This window comes from Numida meleagris, chromosome 7 (genome assembly GCF_002078875.1).
Source record: "Numida meleagris isolate 19003 breed g44 Domestic line chromosome 7, NumMel1.0, whole genome shotgun sequence".
NCBI lineage: Eukaryota > Metazoa > Chordata > Aves > Galliformes > Numididae > Numida > Numida meleagris.
The window spans coordinates 14768778-14781497 of NC_034415.1; positions in this window are offsets into that span (position 1 = coordinate 14768778).

Sequence of the window (12720 nt, forward strand, 5' to 3'; positions counted from 1 at the left end):
TTTTTTTTCTTTCCTCTCTCGAGTTCCCCTTCTCTTTTTCTCGAAGAGAGACAAGAAGGGGAGAGAGAAAAAACAAAAACTAAAACGAAAAAAGAGACGGAGAAGCCTCCGGGCACGCTTATTTGGGCTTTGCTAATTAGGGAGCGGCTTGCCGATCTCTCTGCTAATAAATTCGCGTTAAATCATATTGACCCCTGCCTTGATCTAACAAAGGGGAGCGGCCCGGGAACGCCCCCCCGCTCCTCTCTGCGCCGGGCGGCGGCCGCCGGCACTTCCCCGCGGCCCCGTAGCGGCCTCGGCGGAAGCGGGGGAATGCGGCCGGGGCGGGGAGGGACACGGGGCTCGGTCAGGACCGCTCGGCCGCCTCCGAAGAACACAGCCCGGGCCGCTTCCTTCCAAAGGGAGGCGGCCGTGATCGAAGAGCGGTCCCGGCTTCGTTGATCTTCTCGATGGGGTTCGGTTTTGGCGGCGCGAAGTCGCTGAGAAATAGTAAGATTAAGGGAAGAAAGTTCGTGGTAGCTGAGTGAATGTCTCCCGGGCGGCGGCCGAGGGGCTCCCGGAGGGGAAGGGGTGGGGGACAGGTGGGGGTCTTCCTGCGGTGTTCTCCCAGCCCCGTCTGGAGGGTGCGGACGAGGGTTGAGGCCGCAATCGCTGCCTTCTATCTCCCCTTCCGGCTTTTGGGGAAGCGGAGCTGGAAGGGAAATGCGAAAGCTCTCCGGGCCGGAGCCAGCCCTCGAGCCGGTTGCGGATGCGAACGAATGAAGCCGTCCGCCGCCAGACAGAGGGGCTCTCAGCACTGAACCCCGGGGAACGGAGAGCCCTCGGTGTGGGTCTGCTGAGCGTGGAAACGAAACGGGACGTCGGGGAGGAGCGGTTTGGCCCGAGGGGACCCGGCAGGTCGTGGGCTTCCTGGGGGCGGCTGCTGCCCCCCCGGCACTCGCTGCTCCGCTGGGGGCCGGGACGGCTGCGGGCCGCGCGGTGGTACCCCGGCACCTCTGCGCCCGTCCTCAGCACCGCGGACAGCTCCAGGGGCTCGGAACGGCGCGGCATGGCCCGGAACAGTTCGGCACGGCCCCTGCGAGAGAATCTCGTGGCATCGCTCACCGGCGCTTGGCAGCAGGACGTACAGAAGATATACGAGGCCGAGATGAAGATGGAAGAGGCCGAGGCTCGTCCCGAGGCTGGGGCTGCCCTAGGGCTCCGTCCCGGCAGCGTCCGTGATTCCCCGCTGCAACCGGTGGGGAAAGGAAAGCGGCCGCTCCGCTCCTGCCCGCGTCTCTCCGGAGTGACACCGGCGCGGTGGGACACGGGGACCCCATGGCCGTGATCCGTCTTCCGCTGGTTTGTTCCTGCGGCAACGGGTTCAGGGTAATTCTTGCATGCGGGACTCAGCTCGGCTGTCGCCAGAGCGGGAGGTGAGGCTGTGGGGACGCGGCCGGTCCGAGCGGTACGATGCTGCCGCGAGGTGCCTCTCCGGTCCCGCTGCTTCCCCGGACCGGACCGGAGCCTCTTTCCCGGAGCTACGAAGCGGCAGCGATCTGCGCTCCCACCGCCAGAGCCCGGCGCTGCCCGCAGTCCCGCTTCGCATCCGGGAGGGTTTTAACCTTTGCTGTTTTCTCCCTTTGCAGAGTTTATCTTCCTCCAAACTCAGGCGACGCTCCCATGCGGCCGCACACCGTGAGTCGCCTTACATGCCGCTGCAGCGCACTCGGGTAACTCAGCGTAGGGTGGGTGCAGCCGGCCCGGGCTCACCCGTGGAAGGGGCAGAGCCCTTCGAAATGTCAGAAACAGCCCCAGCGCACGGGTGACGGGGCTGAGCGGCGAATACCCGTTGCAGGTTGGAATTACGCAGCTTTCCCCCTTCATTCTGTCCCCCTGCAGAGCCCCCTCTCCCGTCGGAGACCCCGAGCGCTTCCCTTCCCGGAGGCCGCTGGAACGTGGAGTCCCGTTTGCGGGTACGGAAGCATAGCACAAACCGTACCACCCCGCGGGAGCAGCCGCCGGCTCCGCTCCGGGGAAGGCATCGAAATGTCCCGGGGGGGCCTGGCGGGGGGGAGCCGATGGAACCCGACACCCCCGGGAACGGCGCAGGGTGGGGAGGTGCGACCGGCGGTCCCCAGAACGCCGCTCCCCTCTGACCCGTTCCCCGGAGGGGCCGCTGAACTTCGCTCTTTCCCGAGGCCGTCCTGGGCCGTCGGGCAGCCGGAGCGGCATTCCCAGGTGGATCGCAGGGCCGGCAGGGCGCCCGTCATATCAAAACCCCGTTTCCATATTCATATGCCCTATTTTCCACGAGCCGTTTCTATTAATGGAAGCGCACAAACACCGCTCCTCAAAATTAGCGGATTTCAAAGGAACCCGGACGAGGCGACCCGAGCCGCCGGGACTGGGCTCGCCGTGCCGCCCCCCGGCCCCGCCGCGGAGCCCCGCGCAGCCCCCGACCCCCGGACTACGGCCCCGTTCCCGTCCCGCACACACGTTCCGCCCTTCCCGGCACTCGCCCGAGGCCGCCGCTTTCCCCTGTCTCCGAGTGCCCATGTAGAGCGCTTTAATTGCCACATTTTCAAACCGTGGTAACGGTGGGGCTGTCTTAGTAATTACCTTAATGAGATAACACCTTTCCTTCCCTCAACCTACTCATTATCACGCTTCTTGTTCAAATTTCAGCTACAAAGAGCTCTACTTAAAAAAGAAAGAAAGAAAGAAAGAAAAAAGATGATGTGGGGAGAAGTCTGAAATATGTTTGAGGTCTTGTCCCTTAAAACAAGGACCTTACACGGATCACTGGCATACAAAGAGAAACCTACACTCATTCCAGGAAAGGTTGGTAGAAGTAACCAAACATCTGGGGTACCCCTTAATTATTCTTGGTTGGCTTCTTTAGCTTGACCTGTAGGGATGTGAGGGTGTCAAAGTGATGAATTTTAAGATGTTGGGCTGTGAAGACGTGCAGCTGCAAGACTGATGGATTTAGGAAGGGAATGGTAACAAGGTTAGCTGCATGTGAAGTGTGAATTGAGATTTTTGCAAAGAGACTGTGATTGCAGATGGGCATAATGTTGTACCCTTGCATGAAATCTTGCTATTATTGTATAATGGTCAGACAGAGTGTGAAATGACTCACTACTTTACTTTTATTCTTTAATGAAGTTGGGTAGGGGAGGAGAACTACCAGGAAATCGATAGTGGTTGTGAGCGGAAACTCTATGACAGGTGCTGAGACATTAAATATTTATTTAGCTTTTTGCTCCCTTCCTCCCCTTCTCCCCTCCTCGATTTTCTGCTGTATCAGAACGTAAACAAAAATACAACAGAGGACCCGGGCAGGGAGGAAGATGCTTTCTTTACCTCACTTTCTGCAGTACACAAGAAGCGGGTGTTGCTGTGTGGCAGTGCGGCAGATACGTGCTCTATGTAAACTATGAGACAGCTCCCTCCATCCAGGCTGCACGCACATGCTTTCTAGATAGGTGTTGAGCTGTTCAACATGTATCTCTCTTCTAGACCCTGCTGCCAGCATGTGGTAGGTTGTAGCATACTGCTATGACCTCAAATAAATTGCAGCGGGCTCCTCTCCAGCTCAGTGTCTCGTTCTTTGGTGCGCACCAAGAAGAGCTGCCTACAGGTGCTTTTATTCCAGGAAGATAGAGCAAAATACCTGTGCTCGCTCTTCTGCAGGTACCCGCTGTGCAGGTACCTTTGCAGACATCTTGTCAGCAGTGTCACACGTGGCCGGAGCAGAACAGCTATTAGTGGAATGTATGATTCCCTTATACAGCTGCACTAGTCTCTATGAATATGCAGTGAAGAAAAGGAAATGGAGCTGCTCCCTCTGGGTGCTGTCCTAAAAAAGAGGATTCCCCAGCTGACCAAACTCAGCCACTGCTGAGGACAGTCTGACAAATACTGTCCCCGCACCTGGGCTTAGCGAGCTGCCTTCCTCTCACTTAGCACTTCAACTCCCTGTTTGGCACACGTAGCAGAGGAGCAGCTTCTTGAGTGCCTTCCTCTCAGCAGCACACAGCTCGGGGGCTCTTGGATGGGGCCTCTGACCCAGGGCCTCTCCCGGCCCCTTTCTCCACAGCAGGTGCAGCTCTTCCCTGGAGCTCTCAGCAAGGCTGTGCCCTGTGTTTGCAATGGGGATTGGCACTGTTGCCTCATCATCAGAATTCAGGAAGGACAAGAAAGCTGGGGAATAACTGCCTAACTAGTCTGAGTTAGCACGTGGGGCTTAACGAAGGCACTGTTGTGTGGAGCTGGGAACATGTCTGAGACCAATCTTTGTCCTTACAGCAGTCCATCAGCTTTCCTTCTGGTGCTCGTGCCTCAGAGCTGAGCGAGTACAACATTACGGAAGGAAGCCTTGTTGCCATATATTAACATCCTGTCATAGGGTCCTCTTCTCTCCTCTGGGAGGGGTAAAGTCTCTGAGATGTGCATGGGTTTGTTTCAAGTGGTGTCCTGGCAATTTAGGGAAGGAAAGCTGAGGAAGCAGCCTGTGGGGAGGACTTGCCACCAGTAAACTGGCTGAGTACTGAGTTCAGGTACTGTCACCATCCCTGTATTAAAACAACGCAGCCCCCTGCAGCCTCTTGCAGCTGGAGCAGAGCGGTGCAGTGTGACACGCAGCACTGTGCCTCTTCCATGGAGACTAAGCTCATTACAGTACAGTATTCTAAAACATGCTTAACCTCTCCAGGCTTGGGTGTTGTATCCCAAATCTACTGTGGAGCATGGACACCCCAATTAGCACTTACAATGCACTGTTGACATTTCTCTGGGCCAGCCCAACAGGAATAATTAGATGTGATATCTAACACAAAGTCATTTTTTTTCTCAGCAGAGGGTACATTGAAAAACGAAAGCAGCATCTTCTGCAGTGGTGCCTGGCCCAACTCAGCTCTCTCACTGACAGCTGTGGGGTGGCTGGGCTGGCTTCTCTGGGCCCAGGGCTTCAGGGTTGGGACCTAAGGCTGCTTCTGGAGATGGGGAAGGGTTGCACCAAGGAGCTGTCTCACACTACGTGGACCTGGGAAGGTGCTGCGTGGCCCTCAGCATGAGCCTTCCTGTTGGGAGATGGTGTGTGTGGTAGCACCTGCTTGCACAGGTCTTCTCTTATTTTGGGTGTCAGATGGCCACTGGAGGGGCCGCTCTTGCTGACAGTTTGGGCCCCTCTTCTGGTGCAGAGAGCTGCAGGAGGAACAGCAAAGCTTCCATTTGTGAACATCCTCCTCAGCAGCGGTGCAATGTAACAGCAGCAGCAACGGTGCTGTGTTATCACAGAATACCTGCCAGTGAGCCAAAAGGCCTATGGAAAAATGCATGCGACAGTAAACAGGAAAAAGTGATGTGCTGCAATGCAGCAGGAAGGCAGCTGTCCTGTGCCACCGCTCACTGCTGTGGGTCTGAAGATGTGGGTGTGCTCAGTGAGTACTCCTATTAGAAAATGGTGGAGTGTTTGGCTTTGGTGCTCTTTCTTTCCTACGTTAATGTGCTGCAGGCTGGAACTTGGAAAGAACTTGGCAGAGTGAAGAGGATATGAAAATGATAATTTTTCATGTAATAGAGATCACATAGAGATTTCCTTTGTAGTTCGCAGCATTTCCATTCCAGGATGCTCGGAGAATTAAAGCATACAAATAGAGAAAATCTGCAAAGCGTTGTCAGGTATTATTTATGTATTATTATTTTTGTTGGAAGAGACATGTAAATATAAAGAATTAGAAAAAGAAGCTACTAAAATAAATTATAATGGAAACCACAATAAATCTAACATGAGAATAAAAGTATAATGAGAACACATTTTCTTCAGCATAAATACAAATCCTGTCTGCATGCTAAAGCCCTATTAATTGGATACTTACTAGAGTAATAAATCTTTAAATGTGTAAAAAAATCTTTCTGCTCTGTGATGAAATATAAATATCACCAGATTTATTAAAGAAAAATTCTGCTAAATGACTACTTCTCTTACATACTAATTTATGCTTATTCTACATCTGAAAGAGCTCACCCTGACGTGAACATCAGCTAAACGAAGGGAGCTGCAGAAGGAGAAGGTTTAATGTGGATCACGAGAAGTCTCTTCGATCAGGCACGGCAGGTTTCAATGAAGTTTTATGTTATAAAATAGAGGAAAGGTGATAGTCTCTTAAGAGACATAATACTTATCCCACGAGTGATATAATAGTTCATAATTCACCAGAGAACAAGGCTCAAGTGAGTCATATATATTTTATGGCACAATTGGGATTAATACTGTACTTCAGAGAGGCGTGCATAACCTATTCTATTTATATGGAGAGAGGGTTTAAAATTCACCCTCTTCTCGCACCTTTTTCTCCTACCCTTTGGCACCAACTTCTAAGAGAGGGACTTGGAAAAGAATGTGTGTGGACGTCAGGTGAAAAACAGACATGGGATCAAGGTACCGCTGCAGAACCCTTTGTCAGGAGCTGCACTCGTGCTGCTGCAGCAATCGGATATGTTGAATTTTCTGATGACAGCCGCCCACAGCCCCAGAAGAGGTCAAATCTCCATCCAACGTGTGGGTGCACTGTAGATTTTTTTTTTCAGGTGTCTACAACCAATAAAACCACTGTTGTTTTTTTTTTGTTGTTGTTTGTTTTTTTTTGGTGGGAACTGATGACTTTAGCCTCCGTTTGCAGCCACTGCAGTGGAATTTGGTCACACTCAGTCCCTGCTGTGCCGTTGCCGTCCTTAGCGGGTGTGTCAGGGGCAGGGGCAGACTGGCAAGCTGCTCTCTGTGCCAGCTGCAGGGTGCAATGGCCTTGGGAGCACGCCCAGGGGGGTGAATGTGGGCCATGGAATGGGGGGGTGAGAACCTTGCTCTCACCACTTGCGAGCTGTGAGACTTAAGGGAATCTGCTTTTTTTTAATACCTCACAAATAGGATGTTTAGAGGTGGTGGATGTGGTGGTCAAGTCTTGTCCTGGGGAAATGTGCTTTGCTCCTATGAAAGCTTGCTGTTTTCTTTTGGATGATTTTTCTGAAGTGTGGCCGAGAGCATAAATTTAAAACACAAGCTGGTTCTCTTCCTTAGGAAAATCCACTTCCTAAATTGTGTCTGAAGAGCAGAGGCAGCTCAGTTTGCCTCTCCAGCAAAATCCCCAGGAAGAACAAAAGTGTCCACGTTCCTGTCCTTGCCCTCCAGCCAGGCAGCTGGCACTCGTCGCTGGGTTTTGGTCAGAGCTAAAAGGGCCTCTTCTGTTGGTTTTGGTTTAATGTAGACTCTGTGGCATAAATATTGGTATTTTTCTGGCATCTGTCTTTGCTGGATTTCCCAGCAAAGTGCAGTGAATTTGGGAGCTCTTATGAACCATCCCAGAGGGACTCAATCACTAGGACTTGAGTCTTTGGTGGAAAGCTCACAGTGCTCTTAGACGGAATTAAAAAAATATTTTCTTCATGATCCTGCACACACATAATGCTAAACAGGGTTTGGAAGGGCTATCTTTGAGCTACTGGTATTGAGGAGGCATCTTTTGTCACAACCAACTACTATACATATAATAATGATACACTTAAATGATACATAACCACCATTTTCAGAGCACTCTAAGGAGAAAGCATTTCATACCACATGGTTGTTTTATTGTGCACATTGCTTGTGATTGTTACAAACCCTTGCCAATGAATGACAAATTTACATACACATCATGTCAGCCGGCAATATTTTGCAGCCTTAATTGCTTTAGCTTCAGGCATTCTGTGTCAAAATAGAGTGTTTTACGTCCTGCAAGTTGCTCTGTTTCTTTGCAACAGTTAAATTATTCTGTAATTTTCCTGTTTTCCTTCTAATGCATTGTCCATTAAGTCATTTAATAATTTATATTATAAAATGTATGATGCAACCTTAAATAGCGTTTAGAACTATCTTGAGGTGTTCCCGTTGTTGTGTCAGAAAGGACAAAAATCTGAATATGCATTTGTTTAAAATATTTTTCCAATAGTTTTGTGACTGCCGAAAGGACAGCTGAGTGTGGATCCAGCCAATTTGGGGCTGACCCCATCATGGTAGGAGCCAGAGTTGGAGCCAGTGCTGCAAGCATTCCCTTGCGCTTGCTGCCCCTCTGCTGTGCAGCCCATAGCTGCCTGAGAAGCTCCAAAAGGCTCTGAGCCTCCACATGCCTCACTCAGAAGATGGAGGGAACACCACATCCTTGTGCTGAGAGCAGCACACTGGGACTTGCTTAGCATACTTGCTCGTGCAATGGGAGCGCAGATGTACCTCCTCCTCTCAGGTGGTGGAAGCGCTGTGGTTGCTAGCAGGCTGTTTCTGTTCCTTGCACTGCTTTCTCCCCTGCAGGTCTTTCTGTCTCAGCATTCCTTCCCCCTGATAAGCTGCTAGGTGCTCTGTTTTTTTGGGTGTGACTCACTGTCCACCACCTGTAATTGTGAAGTGAGAGAGTGCAATGCTGCACTGGTGCGGTCTCACCTTGAGCACTGTGTGCAGATTTGGGCATCGCAATATAGGAAGGACATAAAACTATTAGAGAGCATCCAAAGGAGGGCTACAAGGATGGGGAAGGGTCTGGAGGGCAAGGTGTATGAACAGCAGCAGAGGTCCCTCAGTTTGCTTGGCTCAGAGCAGAAGAGGCTGAGGGGAGACCTCATAGCATGCAGCTCCTCACAGGGAGCGGAGGGGCAGTGCTGAGCTCTGCTGTCTGGTGACGGTGACAGGGCATGGAGCTGTGTCAGGGGAGGGGCGAGTGAGAGTTAGGGAAAGGTTCTGCACCAGAGGGCGGTGAGCATGGCACCAAGCTGCCAGAGTTCTGGAAGCCTTTGGATAATGCTCTCAGATGTGAGGTCCTATGTGGAGCCAGGAGTTGGACTCAATGATGTTTGTGGGTCCTTTCCTCATAGGGTTATTCTATACTCTATGATTCTAGGTGTGTGGCAATATGTTGGTGACAGCACTTTGGGACAGCTCCTCCCATGGCCCACACACACACAGCCTGGCAAGACGGGCTGCTCCTGTGTGTGCTCACTCAGAGTGGGAGGCAGCTATACCTCTCATGCATTCTCAAGGCAAAGAGAGCAAATGGAAAAAGAAGAAGCAGGGCTGCTGCCTTCCATGAGCTCCTGTATGCCTTAGTCATGTGCTCCTTCCCTTCAAAGTTTGTAATCTTGATGGGAAGCAGATTCACCTCATGTGAGAAATTATGTGTACTAATTGACAGAAAATGACGAATAGGTAAAGAAACAAGGTGTCTGCAATATTCAATTGCTAGTTTTTCTTGGTTGACTTACAAAGTGCTGGAAGTCCAACCATCCACCTACCACCAACACTGCCTGCTACACTCCATGTTTCTTGGACACTTCTGGGGATGGTGACTCCACCACTTCCCTGGGCAACCTGTTCCAATGCATAAGAACTCTTTTTGAGAGGAATTTTTTTCTAATATCCAACCTGAACCTCCCATGGCACAACTTAGAGCCATTCCTTCTCATCCTATTGCTCTTACCTGGGAGAAGAGGCTGACCCCACCTCACTACAACTTCCTTTCAGGTAGTAGTAGAGAGCGATAAGATCTCCAAATGCCACATCTAGGGTTTGCTTCATATCGGCTTTGTCTGGTTGTTGCAATTCACGACACTAATGGAGTGTCTCTCCAGCAAGGCGCATTGGTGAGTGGCTGTCCCGTGTTCTGTCCATTTCTCCAGACTGTGCCTCTTCTCAGGGTTTTTGTCCTCATGCCCTGGCAAGTGTCTCCATTTCTGCCTGCTCTGTAGCTGCTAGAACTGGGCCTGTTGAGACGGCTGGTTAAACTTACAAGCCATGGAGAGTGTGGGTACAGACCTGGCACTGCAACTCCTAATGAGAACTATCCGCCCAGTGCTGCTCCCAGTACAGCGTTTGGCACAATTAGGACTGCGTTTCCCATAGTAGAAGGCCAAATTTGCTGAATCGCCACTGATGGTCTCAATTCCTGTTTTCACATTGAGGTTTATGTCTCTCCCACCCCTGAAGCCCCCAGTTTGGCTTGAATACATTTTGAATTATAACAAATATCCTGATACTCACACCACATGAATGAGGGCAGAAGGCAGGGGGCAACTCCTGGCTATGTTCCTGCACTGAATTTAATTTTTCATTGATAATTAGACTCTCAAAGCCACCTGATATTTTTGACCAGCGGGAAACAAAGGCCCACTGATTGACTCTGGGGATACGTGCAAGCAGCCCCCACTGCGCTCATGCGGCAGCTTCACAAAGACTCAAAACAAGAGCTGAGGCAAATTGGATCACCGTGCAAGTTTCAACTGGCCCATTGTGTACAAGTAGTAAATTGAGAGCTGATATTTCTGAGAATTATTTATTAGCAAAGCCCGGTGTCTCACTCCCCTTGTACTTATCCTTTGCAAACAGCTTTTTACCAGTTTGGATGAGCAACCTACAGCACTTCATTATTTTTCTTTTATTCAGATAATTATTAAAAGACAGCCGAGATCTGCTCAGACTGGCAGAGTAGTGCATCTGTACCCAGCTGGGCTGATACCTTAACAGTTAGGCATTATATGTTTAATTGTATAAAATGATAATGGGATGCATTTGCAGGAATTTATTGCAATGCAAACAATAAAAGACGATTATTTTGAGATTCATTTCTAATGCCTTTTGTGTTGTTAAGATTCTAAATAAAGGTGTCATGGTGACAGCTTCTAGTAGAGTGACCAGTTGTAAGCATTTAGTACAAAAAAGGTGTGAAAATACTAGGCTGAGACCAGTTAGCAGAAATCATAGTTATACATGCTGAGACCTGCAGTGTTAAACCAAGTCTGAGTGTCTTGGAAGGGGATTGATGACTCTTATTGTTTGGTTTCTTTTCTTTAAAAAACACAACAAATGGGATGATATACAAGAAGACAAAATGATGAGCATTTTGTTAGCTGTATTTTCCCTGCTAGCATTTTTCTTAGTTAAATTGAAAAAACAGTGCTGCTGCCACTGCTGGGGTTGCATGAAATAGTGAAAAAAAGACCCTTGCCCACATTGTGGCAACCCTGTGTGAGGAGTAAATATGCTTTTGTGTTAATCTAATGATCTTTTGTGATAAGATTCCCCAAACAGTGAATAATAACTGCATTGGTTAGGTGGTGGTTTGCTGGAAAAAAGTTTTTTGAGAGGTATTTTTTGAGATATGCTTGTCCCAGGCAGTGTTTTGGGAAACGTTTGTACAGATGATCATTGGTACTGATGCCTTTTGCAGAACTCGGTTGGTTCTCTCCTCAAGGGGAATTTTTGTGGTGGAGTACTGAAGCCTTTGCAGGAAGGGTCTTCTCCAGGCAAGCTGTTCTTGTGTGACCATTGGGTTTATTTGGGCTGGGTGTGGGTGCTGAGTTAGATCACAAAGCAGAGGCTTTCCCAACCTGCAAAGACCTCTTTTATTAATCCTTGGAGAGGGAAGGCAGTGGCCATATGTGCTGCTGGACAGACCAAGCCTGTGAAAGCAACTTCCATCCAGAGGTAGATTTCCTGGCCTTTCCCCATCCTTGGAAGCTGAGCAGGGATAAGTCTCCTTCTTCAGAGTCCTGGGGCTGTGAAGGTCTCCTTCAGAGGTAAGGAAGTCTGCCCTGAGCACTTTTCCAGGCATGTGTAGAGCCCCTCAGAGGGCAGGCTTCATGGCCAGGGGCACTGCCACTGCATGCAGCCCCGTGTGGCTCAGTACATGCCTCATTCACTGGGAGGACTGGGGTGTCCTGGAGACCCTGAAGTGACATCCTCATCTGGAAGGAAACTCAGAGCTGCTAATGAAAATAACCCCTAAATGGTGCCCACAGCTTCACTTTGTGGAAATATTTTATCTTGCAGGCTGCCATGTTAGCAACAGTTGCATCTGGAGGGTTTTTGTTTTGTTTTGTTTGCTTTTGCAATTTCATCAAGTTGCTGAAATAAACCCTCAGTACATCACTTTGGATCTGGAGAGAGGCACAGAATGGATTATATCAGCTTCTGAGGCTGGAAAGAAAAAACAGGAACCAGCCAATAGCTCATGGTCTGCAGGGTGATGGGAGTGTGTGCTCACCGCAGGCTGTTGCTGCTCTTCTGCAACCAGAAGGTATATTTAGGATATATCCTTATGGGGCCTTACATACCACTCACACAGAGACATCTGCATGACATATGATAGTGAGACCACACAGGTACTGTGGCTGCTGTCCCAGAGCAGCATTGTTTTATCCTTTCAGTCTTGGACAAAACAACACAATTACAGGAACTAAAGCTGCTGTCTTTGATGATGAGAAATTCTCTTGCAGCCTTGATTTTGAATACATTTGAACATGTTGCCTACAAGATGTAGACAGAAATGAGCTGTGCATTTAACTGGAGCAGTTGTATATTCTGTTGATGTCACTCAAGTGAAGTGACGCTCGGAGAGCTATAAATGCATTCATTTAATAGTGCAAAAAGAAGTACCTTGCTCTGATAGAATTTTTCCAACCTTATGAGTTGCTCACACTGTGGTTAATCTGGACACTGGGCAAGAAGAGGCCCTCTCAGACCCTGCTGTGGAAGGCTGTCTTGCTTCGCAGGAGGAGCCCATGAGGTTGGCCCTGCTGTGTGATCCCCTCCATGGCATCCCACCAGTGCTCACCTCCCACAGGCAGCAAAACCTTTGTGCAACAATGGAGCCAATGAACACCTAAGAACTTTGCCTTGGGCTCATGATTTGTATTTTGAGTACAGCCAACCAC